We start from the raw sequence: 23,204 nt of genomic DNA, 5'->3' as shown, positions 1-23,204 counted from the left end.
TAAGCTCTTTGAGAAGTACTTACTATAAAAACATTCCTATCAGTTGGCACCCAACATGTACGCCTCTGTACTCATTAAATTGCCGCTATAAGCATAAAATGCGTGTGATCGCATGTTATATGCAAATTTGCATTTCAAAGACATTTTGTCATTTGCTGCAATTTCGTATTCATTTGACAGTTTGTCACTGTTTTGACAGTTTTTTTTTCGGTGGTTCCAATTCTCTTTCAATTTTATAAAGTTCGCGTGTCTAATGTGCGATTTTAAAATTTTTGATACGCCAATTTACTGAAAATTATTTAAATTATTTTTTCCGATATTTTGTTTTTTTCTATACAGAAATGAAAAGTAAAAGTTTTGAGGCAGCTTTACTCGCAACTGTTACTCCTTCTCCAGCAAAATTAGAGGCAAGTGTCAACATTTCGAAACGATTGTCAAAAATTTGACAGCGTCTGTCCTTGTCAGTTGTTCAGTTAAATTTTATTGTGGGTATTGGAATAATAGAGGAATTAAAAATGATTGATAAATATTATGTGGAAGTACATTAACAAAAATTAAATATGTGATTATTAGATACAACAATTAATAAATACACACTATATATATTTACTTATTTAACATTCTTATCACTTTTCTGTTGACATATCTTGATGGAAAAAGAATGGAGCTAAGAATAAAATGACTATAGTTTTTGATAGGCGGAATTGAATTTTTGGACGTTTCTGGAAAGAGGCAAGTAGGCAAGTAGTTTTGTACTTATCTTAAAAATAATCAAATCAAAAAGTCAAGACCTTTGTCTTGAAACTTTGGCATTAAAAGTTTTTTGTTTTTGCAAAAAAAAAATTATATTAAATTTGATTTTAAAGTCATTTTTTCCATTCTATTAGATCATCCTATCGGAACCCATCATCAGTATTTTCCAATACTCGAAACAACTACATGGGCAACAAAAAATTTAATTAATTTAAAATAAATAAAATTTTTGTTGTTACAATTCACTACTGTTCGAAACCTATCCAAAAAATAGTTTAAAAAATATTTCTCTAAATTACAAAAATAAAATTTGGAAATAAATTCGTCTGTAACTAACTCTCTGAAAAAAATAAGTAATAACCGGAGTACTTCGGGTAGCTATCATGAAAAAGAGATTATTAGTTTTCACGACTACTGTAATACCAAGGTTTATGGCAAGTTATCTGAAGTGTCGCCATAACCTGCATTACCATCTTAATAGAAAGAGTCTTCTCAGAATATTTGACAAAATATCGATTCTGCTTAGAAGCAAATAAAACCTTGCTCAATGTTAAAATAAATTATATTTGACAGGTTATCATAACCGCTATTACCCTCTTAATAAAATGGGTCTATCAGAATAAAAAATATAATATATCGGCTCTTTTTGAAAATAAATTAAACCTATATTTATATTTCTTGTAACTCTGCAGTTTAGATCTGAGCCAAAAAAAGAATATGAAGCTGAGATCTTCTATCTCCATCTGATACTAGAAAATCCTCACCCAATGACATTTCAGCCTATATTTAAAGGAATTGCGTGTTTTTCGTTCAGGAGAAAATATTAATAATATTGATCATTTACATATTTACATGCAAATAATATATATACAATTATATGTCATATATATGTAATTTATAATGTAAATGAAAAAGATGAAAGATTCGCTTTACCGTCGGTAGTACCACACAGTGAGTTATAACATAATACTATGTGATTATTATAATATATGACTTATAATACTGAAAGTTTAAACAATATATATCGACGGGTTAAGCTCCTTTTATTAATATTAGAATTGTTTAAGAGATGATTTGCCACTAAAAATAGAGAAAGTTGCAAAATTGATGCTGCAAAATCTGTGGTATGAGTTCAAATTGAGTTCAGTAATAATGTTTATTTATTTTAAGCCGTATGTCCAAATTAACATTTACATTAAAAATAATATACATTTAAGGCATAAATGCATATGCATATATATGTTATACTACATTTTTATGAGTTCTTCAGCTGTAAAAAAAATATCTGCAACATCATAACGGACATGCTACTACAGACGTTCCTCTGATTATGCTCTATATTTACATTTAAATATGTCTGCACATATAAAATAATTAATTTTATATTTAATTGTTCATTTAAATACTCAATCAGTTTTTTATAATGCTTTTCTTTACATTTATCTATCATTCTCCCTTCAAAATCGATTATTCTAGCCGCGAAATCAATTGGATTTGCTTTGACTAGGATTACTTTGAATTTCTAGAGCTTATAAAATAGAAAGTAAACTAATAAAGTAGAACTAAACCGATATGGCAATGTTAATTTGAGTGGAACTGTTTTCCCATATTTTATTAAGAAATAAAAATAAATTGCACTAAACAAATAAACCTTTTTTATTTCATATTGCTTTAGTTAAGATTTAAGGCTTTTGTGACCGTTAGTTTAGTGGATTATTTAGATTTAAGTAGAAGAACGTACTTATAAAATGACATGTAAAAAACTATTTAAAAATCTGTCATTAAAATAAATCCTATTTTAAACTAATTTATTTTAATTTTCAATATTTATAGTTTTTTGTTAGAATGCTTAACGGTAAAATGTTAGAGAAACTATAGACTCCAGTGTTATTAAACTATAGTATATTATTTTAAAAATTATTACACTTATTTACTTACTAACGTTGCTATAATAATTGAGTGCCAGGTTTTTGCCTGATACAAAAAATCTCTAGACACAATAAGCGGTTTTTCAAGTTAAATTAAACTATAACCATAACCCGTCAATAATAAATAATATTCATTTATTTTTATTTATGAAATTTAGAGTTGATTAGCACTTAATTTACTACATACTACGTGGATTGATAAGTACCCGGCCTATGCTTCAATACGGTTAACTTTTAGTTCGACACACTGAATCCAACGATCTTTCAATTTTTGGGTATTTTTTAAATAATACGATTTATCAAGTCCTTCAAAATATACCTCAGTTTCCGATTCCACTTTATTATTTGATGTAAATTTCTTTACCTGGAACCATCTTTTCAAGTTTGGAAACAGCTAATAGTCATTGGTAGCCAAATCTTGAGACTATGGTAGGAGAGGAAGCAATTCGTATCATAATTCATTTAATTTTGCCATGGTTTCCATTGACGTATGAATGGGTGCGTTATCCTGCAAAAACAGAATTTGGCAGACATAAAAATGTAATGTATTCTTGCTTTACATAAGCGTAACTATTCATTAAATATTATCAAATGTACAGAGTTAAAAGTTAATTAAATTCAATTGTCTTTTCGTAGTGGCAACTCTTTAATAGTCCACATAATAGAATTCGCCAACGTTAAAGCATTGGTGTAGAGCCCAATACTCCGTTAGTGTTAATCAAAGCACACGAACTGCAGGCTTACTGAACCCAAAGCGATCATACAAATTGTAATAATTAATCAATCACAAGATTTTGTTTTTATACGAAACGCTCATAAAAATCACTCGGTTTTAGAACCAATCTCGCTATTGATAGAAGGTTCGATATTTTGAAGATCCATGTTTGGAAATTCCTTCAAACTTATTACTTTATAGACTTGCATACCGGAATGAATTAACTTTACCATCCTTGTATATATCCTTGTATATTCACAAAGACAGTGTTTTTATTGATAATATATTTAAGAAGGTGATAAATAGATTGTCATGTGGAAAATAATAAACCTGATTTCTTTATGTTTTTATTAGTGTACGAAACAGTTTTTTTTGCCCTGTAATGACAAAGTGATATACAGCTCTGTTAAGTACACAATAGGTATCCATTGTGATAAGAAAAGAAATGAATTGATTAATATTATAATATTTATTAGATATCAAGTTAACATGCTACTAGTTGTTTATTGTTGTAATAATAATATATTGTTATTATATTTCGCTGAATTAGGAACTGTTTATATACTCTTATATACATATATGTATACTCAGTATTCATATTTGTTAAGTGTGAAAGACTTCCTCTTAAACTACTTTACTCTGAGATTATTTACAATATGATTGTATCTTACCAAGTTATCATAACTTAACGTAGTTACTTAAAAAGAGAGTAGCTTAAGCATTTCTTTGTATTTTTCACAAAAATTTTTTAGACCTCGGCTTAAAAATGCTAATACATAAAAATTAATATTTATGTGTTCCAGAATGAAACATTTAAGAACCAAAACTTATTGAGTGCGAGGCAAGAGTTCGCCTCGTTCCTGTTCTTTGACGATGTCGTAATTAAATTATTTTGAATGTTTAATGTTGTTGTTAGCAAAATGCACTGCACGTAATTACTCAATTTGAAATCATGAAAGGCGCCGACATCGAGTGCAGCGGCATGACTGCCATTTACACATAAAAGGCAGAAAGAAGTCTTCAGCGGTATTAAGTTGAATAAAAAACAACAGCAACTGCAACAACAACAACAACAATAACTACAAAAGGATTAATTTAAAGATGAATTACACCGTAGCAGTGAAATTGAAACTTACACGCCATATTAGCGCTTTTGCTTTCAACACTTTCAACCTTTATACACATATATTATTAGTGTAGTAAATGAGTAAAATTTTACCTCCTTGGAATCGTATCACAATGGCTTCTAACTGCACTTCACTAATTTTGGATGGGACTACTTCGTAGCTTAACCAAACCCACAACGCCTTGGATTAAAACGACGAATAAATATGATTTATTATGAAAAGTTATAGAAAGATATGACGGATATATATTTTTAGTTCATTCAATATTTATGAAAATTCACCGAAAACTGTTCTAAAGTTTTCATGAGACACGAAAGATTAATCACATTCATGTTTTCTTAACAATCTTAATATTGGAGCGGAAAGTTGAGCATAATTAATATGTTAAACTTGTCTGAGAAAAAATTTTTTTTTCTTTGAGAAACATAAAATATCACGAAAAGTAGAAATACCTATAACTTATCTTTAAATATCTATCTACATATTTTAATCATTGGATTCAAAGAAGTTGAGAGAAGTCCGAAGTCTTCGAAAATTAAATAAAATGTATATCGACTCCTAATCAGCTTCTACATAATACTATATTTTTTTATTAGTAACATGGCTGTTTTTCATCAAGCAGCATATATATATATTAGGGTGGCCGTAATATGTATGGGGGCAAAAAAATATGTTCGAATTCTAGATGCCACCCCCTAAATTTATTCGAATACTCAAAAAACTACTAAATGTAAAGTTTTAGACTAATCGGATAATGTTTAGAGGTCGCTCATCGACCTTAAACTTCGGAAAAATGCCATTTTTTCACTTTTTTCAAATTTCTTTGCTCCTATCTCGCGTATTTTTCACCTTTGACTATTTTTACCAAATTAATATTATTTTTTAACATATTACCTTTCAAATAAGGTAAAAATCAATCAATTTCGTCCACAATTAACTAAATTATTACTAAAATAAGAAATCATACTCGACGTTTATTGAAGCTTTCAAGAGCAGCATAAATATGGGAGTAAATACGAGTACGTATGAGCGAAAGTACAGTTTCTTGGACACAAAATGGTACAATATAATATTTAAAGAAAATCAAATACTTCCTCATTATATATAATTGTCCACACTTGATTTGAATAATATGCACAAAATAGATTAATAAATATAATAAAAGGAAAGGAGTCCTTAAGTAAACAAAAGAAATTCTCTTAGGTGTTAAGGATGAAATAACAACTTTTTGTTACAAAGAACTACAAAAATCAATTTGCAGAGAAGACTATAAAGAACTATTGGAACTAGTTATCATCTCTTTGGGAGAAAGTTCATCACCAATATTCCGTGACCCTGTATCAATGCACCATGCTCGTTGGATGTCCAAAGCCCTTTACTGTTTAAAGATATATTTATTTCGAAATGAGTTCATTTTTCGAAGATCAAAAGCTAAAAGAAATCTGTTTGTTCATAATACATGTTTACAACAAAAATTGGTTCAAATGTGTTATAGCATCAGAAGCAGCTTACCAAGATTTTTGTTTTATAAAAGAAATGTATAATTATAGATGTATTGATAAGACAATATCTGAGGCTGCTATTAAGAAAATGTGTAACCATTTATGGGGTTTATCCGATGAATGCATTTGGTCTATCATTTTTTGATGACAACATTCCAATTAAAATTAAAAAAAGAATGGCAGATAAGTTAAAAAAAATTATATCAATGAATGTTGAAGTAGATAGTAGTGATAACAATGAAAGCCACGACAACGTGGACGATATTAAAAAAGACGGAGAAAAACGAATTGTTTTGAAGACGGAGAATGTAACCGATTTTTTATCGAAATCATTAGAGGATTTTGTGACAGGCAATACCATTAACATTTTTAAACGATTCAATATATCTACAGATTTCTTGAACCTAGAACTAGAAAAATGGAACCAACATACAGATTATGTACACGCGGTAAAAATTGTTTACAGTATAAGACCTGTTAATGATACGGCAGAGCGAGGAGTAAAACTTTTCGAAGAATTTAATAGAGTCCTTGGTAAAAATGAGCAAGATAAACAATATTTATTGCAAGTAATAACAGATTATAGAAAGACTTTTAAAAAGTATACTAAAACAGTTTTGTCAAATAATAAATAAATTTAATATTTTTTTTAAATATGGTAAATTACTTAAGGACTCCTTTCCTTTCATTATATTTATTAATGTGCATATTATTCAAATCAAGTGTGGACAATTGTATATAGTGAGGAAGTATTTGATTGTCTTCAAATATTATATTGTACCATTTTGTGTCCAAGAAACTGTGCTTTCGCTCATACGTACTTATTTACTCCCATATTTATGCTGCTCTTGAAAGCTTCAATAAACGTCGAGTATGATTTCTTATTTTAGTAATAATTTAGTTAATTGTGGACGAAATTGATTGATTTTTACCTTATTTGAAAGCTAATATGTTAAGGAATAATATTAATTTGGTAAAAATAGTCAAAGGTGAAAAATACGCGTGATGGGAGCGAAGAAATTTGAAAAAAGTGAAAAAATGGCATTTTTCGAAGTTTAAGGTCGATGAGCGACCTCTAAACATTATCCGATTAGTCTAAAACTTCACATTTAGTAGTTTTTTGAGTATTCGAATAAATTTAGGGGGTGGCATCTAGAATTTGAACACATTCGTAAATAACGGCCACCCTAATATACATATATAGTACCTATTCCAAATTAATTTTGTAAATTTTGATATCCTTCATTTGATCGCTTTTCCTGTGCTTGTCTTTTGTTAAATATCAGGTTTCTTCCAATCTTGTTGAGTTGCTAATTATATGTTCTTGATATGTCTGGCCAAGGTTCTTGTTCTAATAATCTCTTCAATGCAGCAAAATGAGTCATGAGCAACAAATACTCAATATAAATAACACGAACTACTGGTAACTGCCAGTGCCGTAAAATTCCATAGATACTGCCTAATTGCCTAAAATCAGGTTTAAGTTTTTTGGCGCCCCATTTTTTAATACAGTCGGTAATATTTCCAACATTAGTATTGGCTACATGCTGACTTTCATCCATGCCTCCGACTAGTTCTGGTACACCCATCCTTTTACCCACACTTACGAGGAACGTAATATTAAATCGGCTGCCTTAGTTAATTGATAAGAATTTGATCTTCCTTTCACTTTACTTACATACCTACATGGATGCAGTAGGCCTTTAAGTTTGACAATAAACTTTGTCTACCCATAATTTTTAAGCCTTCTATAGATATTTTCGTTTGATGTACAGTTTAGCTATTAAAAATGGTACAAAGGGATACAATTGTTCGGGTATATATTGTAGAAAGCAGCAGGCACATGTGGTCAGCTGATGGAGTTTTACGGCATTGGCGCTGCTAGGTCACTGTAGATCAGAGACATATGCAATTAGACTTGATTCAATCCATAATCACTATTCTAATGGCTGTGTCTCTGTAGTCAGTATGATTTTAGGATTTTGCCATAGGGAATATTTTTATTAATTCTTACACAAATCTGCTGAATGTTCTTAGCTTATCTGTTATATATAAAATCTGTTATAGTGATGATAATTTTCCATATTAACCGAAATAAAAAGTATCCACTCTGCACATACTCATATAATCCACAGTTTTCCAAAATGATTGGTCTGAATAGCTAAATTCATATCTCAAGTCCATTCACGACCTTTAGTTAATATAGAAGAATATGTAGAAATAAAATTCATTTTATAAAATTTTTAATTACATAAAGTGCTTAAAAGATATTTTAAAAATATTTTTTATTATATTTAATTTCCTATATATTCGGATTATCGCCGTTCCCATAAAGTCAAGTGTCAGAACATATTTCTTATAGGCCAAATTCTTTTTGACATAATAGTCCAATTACCTTATCGTGCAATCAGCTACGGTCGTTTTATAGCCATAGGCGCAGTTCGCATCCACAGTGACATTGTCAGTTGAGATTATTTATTACAATCAAAATAACTATTGCTGCAACAGCAGCAGCAATTCTAGCAATAACAGAAACTAAAACTGAAGCAGCACTGAATGCTGTACGAAACCTAAATCAACAAAGTCAGATGAAATTCCAACAAAATTGCGTAAAACATGAGTTGCCGACAATATTGGCTGCGTATGCAATTGCAATTGCTGCCAAGAAATCCAACATAAAACGTCGACAGCAACGACGACGACAATGATGAACACACCTTCTTCCTGCGTTTCAAAACGTTTGTACTCAATAAACTGCAAACCCAACAGCAGCAGCAGCAACAATATCAACAGCAGCAATAATATATTTTATATCAGCAATTGTAAAGCAATCGATTATGCTAAAGTGTCGATTTACTGAAAAAAACGTTCCGCCAAAGCGTAAGCGAAACCCGTAGCATCCCATTGAGACGATTCATATGCACAAATGAGCCTCCAGGGACCACTCAGAAGCAACAAGGCGCAAAACATTTGTTAATCTTAAAAAAAAAAAAGTAAGTAAATAAAATTGCTAAAATGAAGAGGAAATAAAAAAGTTGCTGGTATGGCTAAGCGCAACTATCATTTCGGTTTAGTATGTGCAGTGCTTAAGTTTGAGTTTGTTACTACCGTACTCGGTGCGCAATGTTGAAAAAGTATCTCATTGCTTGTATGACAGTTGTTTTTGCAGCAAGTGATAAGTTGTTGTTGTTATTATTGCAGCGCTATATTATAAACAACACACAAGTCCGCGGATACTAAATTTCTGCCTTTTTTTTATTAACCATATTTCTTGTCTGCAATTGAATTCTGCTCTTCTTAATCGCAATCATACATTTAATCGAAGAAAATCATCTATCAGTTAAGAGATATTGATCTAGATCTGTGCTTGTGTTGCTTTTATTCGCTGCCAACACTAGTTGCTCTATAGCGTACATTTAGAGCAACTGAACCGTACAGTTGTTGGTACTCTGACTACCATGTTCTTAGTATTAATATCACAATTTGACTTTTTGTAAACTGGATTTCTGTAAATAAATATTTGGCAATTATCCGATAAAGCTAATATCTAACAGATATCGAATGGCATAAAATGTAAGCGCCATCTAAATACAATCTGTATAAGTTTTATATTGACTACACTAACAAAATACAAGTAAAGTACTATATAATTGTAGACCATTAAATTGTCCATGTTAAAATTTCAAACCTTAAGCTAGATATTACAAAACCTAAATTCTGAAATTACTGAAATAGTGAATAGTGTTAACAAGAATAGTTTAAACTGTGTAAAATAGTTAATAAATATATTATTATTATTTACAATCAAAAAAATTATATTCTATGATTAATTTTACTATATTTTATCAAACAATATTCCAATTATATGAGGTACGATTTTTTTACTACATCGTTACTTTTTCCTTTAGTGAGATACTTAGGCTTATCTACACATATTCTTCGCAACAAACCCACAAGTCTAGCTAGCCATTCGCACGCCTTTATGTTACTTTTTCATTGTCATTTGCAGCTACTGTGATGCGGTCACTGATCATAGATAAAATCGCGCTCATCGTATCATCTCATCGCACCGCATCTTTTATGTTCTTTTGTAGATTTCATAGATCTGCGAGTACACGCGAGTAGATACAATTCTCAATTGTTCTTCTGAGTACATTTATTAAACAAGTAATATGCAAGTATTTGAAGATGTGCGCTCAGGAGTTGACAGCAATTAACGCCACAATTTTGTGTGCTCCACAAAGATTTATGATAACCTGAGTTTATTAAAGGAGGAAACAGAATTTTGAATAATAGGACAATAGAGCCAGACATTCTTTAGCCCTCCCAATAAATTTTATTTTCTTTTAGTTATTATTATAAATTATTCATTATTATTATTATTGGCCCAATAAAATTTTGAATTAATAAGTGATTGAAATTGGATTGGAGTTTATTGACCAGTAATATACGTTTAATATTTGTAGAATATTAGATTAATGTGTATCATATCATTATATGGAATAAATGGAATCAAAGTGAAATAAAAGTGGATATTTTTTTGTTGTTTTTTTTATATAAAAATTGAATTAACCACTGCATTTTAATGGGAAACCATTAAAATTTGTTTTTGGTAAAGCTTTCTGGAAAATTATGTATAATGTAGCAAATTCATACATTAGGTGTAACGAAATTGGCTAACTTAGTTTATATTCTTAAAATTAGTAAAACGTGAAATCATTTTATTATATGAAATAAATTTCATAGATAATAAAACTGTAAATATTATAAGCAAATACTTATCCAAAAATTTTAATGGCAGTCGGCTATAAGAATGGTGAACTTTAAATATTATATAATACTAATATATAGTATATAGGTATATATATATATTCATATATATATATATATATATTTCATTGTATTACTTACCAGTCTCCGAACTGATCTCAATTGCTAGTTGATTCTTTCAATTCGGCACTTCTAGTTTACGAACCTCCTATTTACGCCATTCATTAAGTGTCCATACACACCGTATATGAAGCTACCGCTTCACATAAAATGGATCTAAAAATGTTTTCTGACCAGGCTCCCTATAATTCATAGCTGCTTTAATATATATTATTGTATATTTTAAATTGTACATCTTATTTTGACAGGAATAACGGTGTATTGAGACCATTATTGAGGTGTATTACGTGCCCCTAACACTTATATTATTATACGTTCTTGTTATATTTGGTATTTAAAATAAATCAAGTTGCTAACATGAAGCCTCTTCTTTTTATAAGAGTTTGCGACTTCCGGTATTCAAATTTGTTTTGAAATTATATTGATTTTTTTAGTGCAATTAGCTGACATATTTTCTTATTATAAATTTTTATTTTTAATTTTTTGTGTTTTCTTAGTGTTTAACTTCGCTAGACGTTCTCTTTAATTTTTAGTGCTGTTAGCTGGCAGTTTAAACTTCGTAACTTATATGGATTTAAATTAAATGCGCAATTCCATTGCAATGAGAATATACTTTTTTCTGTATGTAATTACTTTAGTAAGTAATGTTAGAAGGTTGTTTTCCTCTTAAGTTCTAATAAGTACAGATTTTTATCAGATTCTATATGCCAGTCAGAAAAGTCAAACTAATTAAGCATCAGCCATAGGGCGTCGGTGGTGTAATGGTTAGCATAGTTGCCTTCCAAGCAGTTGATCCGGGTTCGATTCCCGGCCGACGCACTTCTCTTTTTTAATTTGTTGTATATTTTTTTTTAAATTTTAATAATACGTGCATTTGAAATTTTTATTTGATTATGATTTTTTTTATTTTTTTTTTTACATTATACCATAAATTGTATAGTAATGCAATTTTATATGGATATATTATTTATATATATTTTGAATAATTAGTAAGTTTTAATGTGATTCGTCAATGATGAGTGAAAAGCAGAAATATTATTTTTGTTTTAAGTTTTAAAAATTATACTTAATGTGATCTATAGAAACTACGACTCTTTCAATAGGAAATGAAATATTAAATGTGAAACAACATTTAATATTAATGTTATAATTACAATTTAAAGCATTAAATGAATATTACTTTAAAGCATAGGAGATGTCTTAATTTGAGGGATGTTTCTAAATCCATTTAATTTTACTATGGGTAGTTAGAAAAACTGTATTCTATATCTAAATGCAATGAAACCAATTTTTTTCAGAAATTTTTTAGAAATTTAAAAATTATGTTTATAAATATTGAATATTAAAATATAAAAATAAAATTTTATTAATATATAAAAAAAAATCCTGCGTCGGCCGGGAATCGAACCCGGATCAACTGCTTGGAAGGCAACTATGCTAACCATTACACCACCGACGCAGATATTATACGTGAGCAAAATATTCTATTTCCACAAACGTTACAAAGAACTAAGTTCTACACAAAGAATAAAAATATTTTGTTAATAAAACTATAAAAGGTTTTTTTGTTTTTACTTTAACTTATTATTATATATGTTTTCATTAAATTAATAATAATATAGATATATATAAAAGAGTTATGTTATGTTGTCTGAATTATACAGAACTCATTATTGATACAAAAGAAACGAAAATCTGAGAATAAAGAGTGCTGTTGATATGATAACATCTGTCAGTATGGGTAATTGCCCGATAGACGTGGATGTGACTAGATTGGGTGCCCCAATAGTGACTTTCAGCACAGCTGTCATGACAATTTTGCCAGATTGATAAGAAAAAAATGAAAAAGTTGTTTATATATCACTGCAAGGCTTTCGTAATTAAAAGAAAACTCTTTAAAAAACTACTACCTTGAAGAGTTGGAAGCTTTGTATACAATTGACAATTGATAACGGTTTGTAAAGGGTTGGAAAAAAGGTACATAAGACTTGTGACACCATTGTGCTATCGTACTTTACGACTATATAACTTCTAATGTCTTTATGATTGCCATTATATTTTAATACTTAATGTAATATTCAGGACTTCAAACTGAAACTGAAACCGAAAAAAAACCGATACTTTTGACAAAGTGAAAACTGGGACCTAACCGATTTTCTATTGTTTAGAACTGGAACGAAAATCTGAACGAAAAAAATTCCTGTACGAAATTCTGATGATATCATCAATAAACGATTAAATAAAAAACAAAAATAAAAATAGTTTTATATTAAAATAATTTTTGGTTCTAATATTTAAAGTCTGATATATTTTGTGCACATTAAATATCACAAAAAAAGAATATTTTGTTATACTGATTTTGTATTTAAAAAAGTACTAATGGAAAAGAAAAGCTGGTGATCGTTTACGCTCTCAAAGACAAATGCGGTGCAAGTAGATACGAATAAGAGACTCTGACATCAGTTAAGTATTAGTAGTGGTTGAAAAAGATTATGCCACGACTGATAATTAAAAAGTTTTAACAATATACAATATAGGGACAAGGTGTTATATGAATCATATCAAATTAAACATTCGCATTGTATTCAAACTCCTTTTACAGCACGATTAAAGATATAACTTTTAACAGATCTAAATTTGATAAAACATAATGAGTTCTTGACATAAAAGAATTTATATAAAATCTGCTTATTGTTATGGCTATGGTTATGACTATGATTATATTTACAATAACAACAACTATATTAAAGAAGCAATCGCCTATGTAATAAACAATTTATTTAATATGTATTTTATTCTTTTATATTATTTTGTCATATACGGATAAGTATTGATTCAAACAAGTATTTATTTGATATTGTACAACACTTTTTCTTACACAAATGTTAAAAAATTTTTTAATTTATTTAAAAATATAACGATTTCTTTAGATAATTTTTCCAAAAAAGGATTTTATATCATCAGCAGAAATGTTTTTTAAGATGTGCTTACATACTTTCTAAATTGCTACATCCATAGTGCCCTTACATTCATCGCAAAATAATAACAGTAATACTGTGGCAAATAAGGCGAATATGTTGAACCGGGTAATGCCTTTTTATAAGTAGGCTCAGCACATATATCTGCTTTTAGATACTTCTATTTACTTGGAATATACTTTACAATTATTTTGACCTTAATAAAAAGGCGATGGCTTGATTTTTTTTAGCATCAATTATATAAATTGCAATGGAAATGTTGATTTATCTTTAAATAATTCACACATAAAAAGTGAGGTGAATATGTTTCGCCTGGTTTTAGATATAGCTGCAAAATCCCTAAAAGTTCGATCAAAATTCTATAAATTGATGTTTATGAGATGAACAATTTCGAATTTCTTACATTTCTTGAGCCAGTTTCATTGGAAACTGAGATCATCATAGATTTTAATAGCGCTAACATATTACTCTGCGACCCTATGCTCCACTTGAGAAAGCAGACCCTATGAAGAATATATTACTGATAATATTTCTCCTTTAACTTATTTCGAGAAAAGTTTTTACCTTAAAAACCATGAATATTTAGAAATCTCGTTTTTTAAAAAGTGTAATTGACGATTTAATTGGTATATTCTAGTGAACCGAAATTATAGCAAGTAAATTCAGACAATCACGGTTAAACAACTTTCCTGGTGGAGTTTTGATTGCCTTCATGATAGAAAACGAACTATCAGCGTTAGCTATTGTGATTGTTAGAAAGAATGAACATATAAATTACTATACAGTAGAAAAATTAGTTCCATGAATTGCAGCCATGAATTGCAACAATTTTAAAATATTAAAAGATATAGCAATTGTAGATAATTCTCCACATTACATTGTTTATCTGATTTTACTGCAACTATATAATCTATAACTTTGTGTATACGCAGGTTATCGGTTTAATTCGATAGGGCTTTAGAGGTATCTAAATAGCAGATCCCTAATATTTTTTTAACAAATTTGGCTGTATCTTGAAAGTTCTTTAAAATGTTGTTGTAAAAAATAATTAATATATAACAATTTTTTATTTTAAACAACTTAAATACTTTAAACTTTAAGCTAAATTATGTTAATTTTGTTACAATGTGCTTTATTTTTTATACCATTTTCGGAGAGACAGCAGACGGAATCATTTAAACACTATTCTTACGTAAACGCTTTATTATTTAATTCTATTTTATTTCCTTTTATTATAATTTTGTTCTCATTTTATTTTTAGCACTTTTCCTTGGTTTATTTAAACTTTATTTAAAGTTGAACTGAACTGGAGCAAAACTATTTGCCCCAAATCTGGAGGAAACTTTATCTCAAGCGAAGTGCAGACGTATATTTGTGTCTACTTAAAATTTGCTCCGACATAAAATATTCGAACAATTTTATGCAAACTCTTTACCTTTGTTGCAGTTGTTGCTGATTGTAGTTGTTGTTGTTGTTGTTGTTGTTGTTGTTGCTGTTGTAAGGAAAAATGTTGTTGGGAAAACTGTGCGCTTTCTGAATTTCGCGCTTAACAAACGCTGATGTTCCATTCTAGCAACAAATCCAACAAAAACAGCGATTGCTGTAACCAACGAGAACGTCTGTAAAGTTTTTCCAACTTATTTACAATGAATTTTTGTTCTCCACAAATAAACAAAAATAAAAATATAAAAATATATTTTTTATAAATAAATAAATAAATAAAATAGTGCTAGAAGAAAGCAGCAGTTGCAACAACAAAACATATTGCAGACTAGAAAAATAATTGCTCCAACGACAACAGCAACTACTCAGCTACGGTAACGGCAAAAGCAAAAGCAAAGGCAATGGCGAAAGCAGCAACAACAGCAGCAGCAGCAGCAGCAGCAGCAGACATTTTGAGAGTTTTCACTTTGCAATAACTTTGAAACTGAAATAAGGATAATAAAATTTGGTGCTGGTATTGTTGTAGTTGTAGTGATGGTAGTAGCAGCTGTTGTTGTTGTAGTTCCTCATACAGTTCCTTTAAATTTTTATAGTAGTTTTTGATTTTTAGTTTAGCACTGCTGCACCACTTTCCCTGTATCTGTCTGTCCGCCAAGTAGTCAGTCTGCCTTTCGGTCTGTTTGTCTTGATAGTGTCTGGTGCTGCTGTTGCTGTTTAAAATTGTTCGAGCTACTTTTGAAAATTCTCAACCTCCTTGCAGCCGTTCTCGTGTTGGTTCGAGTCGTCGCTATTTTATTCCTCGGAAAAGTTTTTAACATAATAAAAGCAAATAGAACACAATTTCTTAAATATACTTTAACAAAGTAATTCAAATATGTAGAAATTCACTTTCCTCAAAATACTTTCACAACTGCCATTGCTGTTATTTAATTCTTGTGATAACTTTAATTTCGCTTAAAGTATTAAATTTTAAGCTTTATCAAAATGTTTGCAATAATATTAAAATATTTAACAATTTAATAAAATAATACTTATTAAATTAATAACAAAAAGGTGTCAATTTTATTCTGCCTTCTTTAGTGAGACAATCGACCTTAGATACAAATAATCAATTCAAGCATTAAAATATATTATATAAAGATCACTTTTGATTGTTTGAACAGAGAGATGAGAATAGTTTAATGGTAAGGGTATCTATTATCAGTATTAACCGATTTTTGCAAGTAATTGAATTCTTAGGTTCAGCATCACGGTTAACTGACTGAGCGCTTTAGCCTTATTCTGCCGTCGAGTATAGCTCTTTCAAATTAGTTTTTTAATTACTCAAAATAATTTCATACATGCTGACTGAATTCAAGGATACCGATCACTAATTGATTGCATCTCACCAAAGCATTATATTCTCGAATCTAAATTTGTATCTGACGGGTAACAGAATAAAACATCCTATATAAAGTTAAATTCATAAGGAAGTACCCAGTAACTGTACAGCTATGGCAAGACACACAACAATGGCAAGACCTCATCAACACCGATTTGCATTGTCATTGGCTTTATTGTTATCAGTTGTTAATATGAATAAATAATTTAAAGAGGTAAAGAAAATGTTGATTGCGCATATATTTAGCTTAGCTTTATTACAATAAAATTAAGAAACTAAGAGGATTTCGATTTTCCAGGCACACCTATTTGACAACTGAGTAAGGACAACTATTTTGACCGATTCTTAGTTTTCAGGATATCGAGCTCTATTAAAAAGAAAATTTTTCTGTATAAATTATCAATAATAACTAGACACACCGTCCGGATTGCATATTTTTTGTTACAAGTTGTTTTTCACTTATTCTAAGAATTGCATATAGTAGTTGACAATAGATGGCGGATGTATTTTTTTGTAGTATATGTAGAAAGTTAAATTTAAATATCGATATCTCAAAAAGTATGCTGTGGTATATATTTATAAACGTAAAGTGTAATCGAAAAAATTTTTCAAAATGGCTGACTACATTAAAATCTGTCGATAAATCGTTATAGCCGCAAAATCGGAGTCACACCAAAACACTGATTTATATTGTTTGCCCATCTTATATAAATACCGTACTATACGTAAGTATAGGGACAGATAATAAGTTTTTTTAATGAATAGAACAGCCAATAAAATCGAATAGAACACATGGTAACAGCGTGTGCTAATTCCCTCCTAACGTTAGAATACTTATATATATGTATATACTCATATATACTCATATATACTCATATATACTCATATATACTCATATATACTCATATACTCTCATACTTATTGCTTAATGTTGTAAGATAGTGGAAATAAATTGGAGAAACTAAAAAAAATCCATTTTGACCAACACTTACCAAAAATGTTTATTCTCTTTTGAGAGTTCTGGACTTGAATGAGTATCGGTTATACATATCTAATGTAGCACTGTAGACATAATTTGTTTTATGTAGGCAACAACTTTTTTAATGAACTTTATGAATTTTATTAGCGTATCGCAACCGTTTCCATAGTGCCACAGTAGCATATTTTTGAAACCAAGTAAATCTTCTTTTACTTGAGAAAAGTTGGTAACATCTACTTTATGTGTACGTTTTTTCTATCCTAATACTGTATGCAAAAGTTACTTAGCACACAAGTTAGGTATTCAATCATTCAATCAAAAAGTATTCAATCAAAAATGAAGTGTGAATGTATAATAATATTATACTACATAAATATAATATTATCTGTCACAGTTTCCATAATTATTATTAGTCGAATTCCATTAGGAACATAAACTATTAAATTAGAATCTCCATCGTTGTCTGTCAGATGCTTTATGCCGTAATTCGCTAAATGTTTTTAGAGTTAAATTGAGAATAGTACGCCGCTATATTATTTTCGGTCTCCCTCGTCTTTCGTATTATTATATTAACTTCCATAATAACCTATATTTCGTAGAGCGTGCATATATTAGGAAGTTATAATGTGAGATTAGGTTTAATTGATTTTTCTAAAGTAAAGTTTTATCTTTTTATAATGAGAACATAATACATGATTGAAGTGATCAATTATACCTACATTACTTTTACAAAATATTCAAAACTCTCGTCACTTTTTGTACGGGTCCAGCCGATGGAATTGGGTAATAAAAACAAAGGACACCGAAAAAGAAATAAATCTTGTTGAAGTCGAATTGCTGTGTTCAATTAAAATTTCGTCAATGGTCTGTCAAACTTAAACCCTTTGAAATAGTTTTCGAGCAGAAAATGGCTGAGAATTTACACGATTCCTCATTCATTATCCTTTGTTTTTTGAAAATTGCACTTCTCCAACACAAAAGTCAAAAGACAATTTCTCGATTTGAATTATTTTCGTATTTTTATGGTTTCCCTGACATTTTATTTTTATTTTTTGGTCATGGAAAAGCGAATTTTCTTATTTTTTAATGTTGGCAGTGTTGTGCTAAAGTGCAATTGTGTGTTCAATGTAATTTTTACAATTTCCCTACTTTTTTTAACAAATTTTATTTTTCATCCTTGCAGTTTTTATGGTATTTTTTTTTATTGTTTTCGTTCTCAACTTTTATTAGGTTTTTATATAATGTATTTTATTTTTGGTCCAACAATTTTTACAGCATCCGCCATTGCATTGGGAAAGTTTTCGTGTTGTCGTTGTTGTCGTCCATCACAGAAATAAAAATGTCACTCCCATTGCAATCCATCACGTGACGAATGTGTCCGGGCGTTAAGGCCCGAAAAAATTTTGGTACAAAAAAAGTAGCAGCTAAACTAAGACTAGAAAGAATAATGGACCTGACATGTGAAGGGAGGCAATGAATGTTTAGAAAAAAGAATTGGAAATGAAAACAAAAAAAGAATTTATGTAAAGGATGCAATAAGAGTGATGCATTGTTTTTATGTGTATTTTTTGCCTGCAACAACATTTTCACTGGTAATCAAGGGGGGGGTTTAAGATATAATAAAAATAATAATAACAAATGTATATGCATGTACATACGTATGTAGATATATATACAATATTTCAACAAAAAAAGTGATAATAAACGAGCGGTCAGCGCAGTTCGCTCTGCATTGTAGGCGTTCACAGCTTCGTAATATTCTATTTTCACCAAAAGAAAGGATTTATAGTCTGCTGCGGATTATGTGATATGATAAATTTCTTGATAAGATGTATACTTGTTAATTTTTGTTATCCTTTTTGTCCGAATTTAATTGAAAAATATGATAGATGTTTGTGCTGTTAAATATGATTAATATCTTTTGGTTATAAAGAATTCTTAAGTACTTATATTTGCTTTAACAAAATATACATAACTTCAGTCTTAAAATTCTGTGTACATACATACCTATTTAATGAAATTTTCTGCAGGATGCATTTACTGCATTTTGAAAATATATATTTTGCTTATGTACATTAGAGTAATTTTAAAAAACACAAACGCTGTTGTCACGTAACGCAAAAAATGCATTTCGCGTGTAGCCAAACTGCTTGAAAAATAAAAACGAAATTACATTAAAAAAAAACCTAGAAAAGATGCATTAAAATATAAAAAAAAAATTTTTACAAACTTTGCAATCAACTGCAAAATTGCCGACGTAACAATGTCACCTTAGATGCCACGTTCGCCTGAGATGCAGCCGATGCAAACCTATTATTGGTACCCTACTTTTAATAAGATGCATGCAAGGTTCCATATAATTTTATTTTATATATTATATTTATATATAATATAATTTATTATATTATTACATTTTAAGAATAACTGGATATATTTATTTCTATGATTTATCAGTTGTACCTTACTTTTCTATTTCCCTTTCTTTTCTTTTAATTCTAAATTTACTTTAATTAATTTACGTATTATTTCCACTTTTACCTGTAGCATATTTTGCTCTTCTTATTCTTATTTTTCTTATTCTATTGCTTAAAACTTTCTACTACATTATTACTTTCTCATTCATCTGTTTTTTTTGTTCTTATTCTTTTTCATGCCATTCGAATAGCTTAATTTTCTATTCAAATGTTGCCATATTATTTTTTATGTGCTTTATTATTGCACATTTTCATCTTACACTATTTCTTTTAAAAGTAGAAATAGAATAACAAAAGAATATGTGATTGCTGTTTTTCTATATTTTGTCTAAATGCCTTGGATCTTCAGCTGCTTTTCATTTATTACTCTTTTTTTACATCTAAATCTTTGTTTTCTATGTTGTCTATATAATATCTTGATCTGTTTTATTTATGCTTAATTTATTGTTTGTCACCCTACTTTTAGTTATTTCGACATTTCGACTTATTTTTTCCTCGTCTCAAATGTTTTCTTTTTTTTCGGTACATTTATTTCTAACTCTTGCTTTAACTCTTTTAATATATTATATATATATATATATATAATATATAATACATATCCCAAAATATGAATGATTTTGTTTTAATGTTTCATATTTCATACTTTCTTTTATCTATGTATAACAGTTATTATATATATATTATATATATATATATACATATACTTTTAATATCCTTTCTCCCACATAGTTTTAAGCACTATTTTGCTTTTATATTTTGCATATTTTTGCCTGCTTCTATTGTTCATTTGTTTATTTATTCCTCTTTTTTAGTATTCCCAGATATAATATGACCGTTCAATGGGACTTTCTCCTTCAGTTTTTCAGGTGCATACCATTGAAATCAGTGCTACATAATATCAAAAAGCGATGAGAATAGTCCACAGCTACAAAATTACTATAATGCTTTAGCATCAAGTCCGACTAGGTCGGAAGCTGTAAATATTTCGTATTTTTCCTTTTTTTTTGCTTTTCCTTAATATTCCCTTTATTTCCGCTTTCTCTCTCTCCTTTCCTCTCTCTCTCTCCCTCTCTCTTTTGCGGTTTTTTGGTGATTTTCGTTTTATTACTATTCACTATCTTAAAGATTAAAATTTAATTTTGTATTATAATTATAATTATTTATTTATAATAATTTATTTATAATAATTTATTTATTATTATTTATTTATATACTGTTTACAAAATAGTAAGAAAAAGAAAGACCTGTCAGATAAGAGATAATCACATGATCTACATGATCAATAGCATTAATATAACTATATTTAACTCTATATCTATTTTATCTATTATTATCTCTTTTTTTCCTCATATTAACCAATGAATTTTTGGTAAGATTAATTTAGTGAGTTTGAATGCTGTTAATCACTATAACTTCGTTGTCCAAAAATCAAAAGATAATTAAAGATGCATTTTATATATACTTCGATCTTATGGTTCCCAAAAATTAAATGCCTACAAATTTTATAGGTCCAACAGAAAATGCCCAACCGAAATTACCCATTTGCAATTTTTGTTACCATTTTTGCCGTTGTAGCTCGCTGTCATTTTCGCAAATATCCTTTTAAGCCGTTTTGCTACGTCAAGTGTTGTTTTTCCGAAAGATATTTCTCTTTTGGCAAAATAAAAGAAGAAAAAAAATTTCCATTAATTTTTGTCGTCCTTATCGTCTTTGACTTGCATTAGTGGTTCCAGCTGTTTTTGTTGCTGTCGTAGCTTTTATAGCTAGCTGAGCTGTAAGGATGCAGGAATAAAGTTTTTTTTTGGCAAAGCGGTTGCTGAACGTGCGTCTTTTTCATGTGCTGGATACGACGCCGTGTGTGCTGTGGAGCAAAAATTTACTGATTATTTTCTTTAAAATTTCTTCGCAGTGTTCATTTTCGTCCTTTTTTTTGAGATTTATTTTTAGTTTAATTTTTTGGTTTTGCTGAAACGCAACATCTAACGCATTTGTGCAAGGACATTATTGATGACTAAAGCTTGGCAAAAATGAAAATGAACATCGTGGAAATTTATTGAAGTGTAAAGTCAAGAGTGGCATTTTGAAATTTTCAGCTTAAGGCGTCATAATTTTGTTGGTTGTTGGTTTTGTTGGTTTTTATGCTGTTCCTAGTCAGTGGGTGGACTTTATTTACTCTATTCTTGGAATCAGCCATACTTGCGATAAGTATGGGATGGATATTATTGATTTTAACCTTTGCCATATATGCAATTTTAATATTTTGTAAAGGTGCTACCATTTTCTAATTTTATTTAAAGCAAATCATTCAATATATTTTTATAGACTTTTATCAAAATTATAGAATAGCATAGGATGTGCTGATATAAGCGTAGATTATTTTTATGTCTCATTGCGATCTCAGAATAGTTACAGATTCCTCGGGGAGGTATGCAGATCTGAGTCAATTATTGCTTAGTCTGCTGAAGTGATAAACAATAATCCAGTGAAGGCGTAGAGAGGGGTTTTGAAGAAACCTCGTAGTTAATAGAGAGTAAAAGTATTCAAGTGCACTGACTCTTTGGGTTGAATATAAAATAAAATAATATAAATAATATAAAATAAAATTACAATACTGATGATAATGTGATAAAATGAACACAAAATACTACTTGAATAAACATCCCTCTTTTTGGTTATAATAGTCGTACTATGTGAATAGGTGGTGTTGTCGAAGAATACTAATGGACTACAAAATAGCAAGATAAGCCGAACTCCAACGCAGAGCCATAAGTTAAAACTGCTACATAAACGTGAAAAACTTGATATAAGAGTAAAATATGCTTTTTTGGAATACTCATAATCGAAAAAAGAAGAAAATGACCAAAACAAAAAAAGCTGAATCAGTACTAAGAAACATAATATATAAGCCGTTTATAAAGTCTCTGTCTGCTCCAAGGGTCTAAGGCAAAACACAAAACTCATTACAATCATCAACAAAATTAATTGATTAACTTAGCCAAATCAATATGCTTCTACTAATTACTTGCTTTCAAAG

General features: G+C 29.2%; 2 non-coding genes across 2 annotated transcripts; one reads left to right on the top strand and one right to left on the bottom strand.

Moving 5' to 3' along the window:
* Nucleotides 1-11,662: 11,662 nt before the first annotated feature.
* Nucleotides 11,663-11,734, top strand: Trnag-ucc. The gene has a single exon. It is a non-coding gene; the product is annotated as a tRNA-Gly (tRNA).
* Nucleotides 11,735-12,302: 568 nt separating this feature from the next.
* On the bottom strand, nt 12,303-12,374 carry Trnag-ucc. Its single transcript has one exon. It is a non-coding gene; the product is annotated as a tRNA-Gly (tRNA).
* Nucleotides 12,375-23,204: the final 10,830 nt, after the last annotated feature.

The sequence above is a fragment of the Teleopsis dalmanni genome, chromosome 1 (genome assembly GCF_002237135.1).
Source record: "Teleopsis dalmanni isolate 2A chromosome 1, ASM223713v2, whole genome shotgun sequence".
NCBI classification, from domain to species: Eukaryota; Metazoa; Arthropoda; class Insecta; order Diptera; family Diopsidae; genus Teleopsis; species Teleopsis dalmanni.
This window is presented reverse-complemented; position numbering and strand designations above follow the sequence as displayed.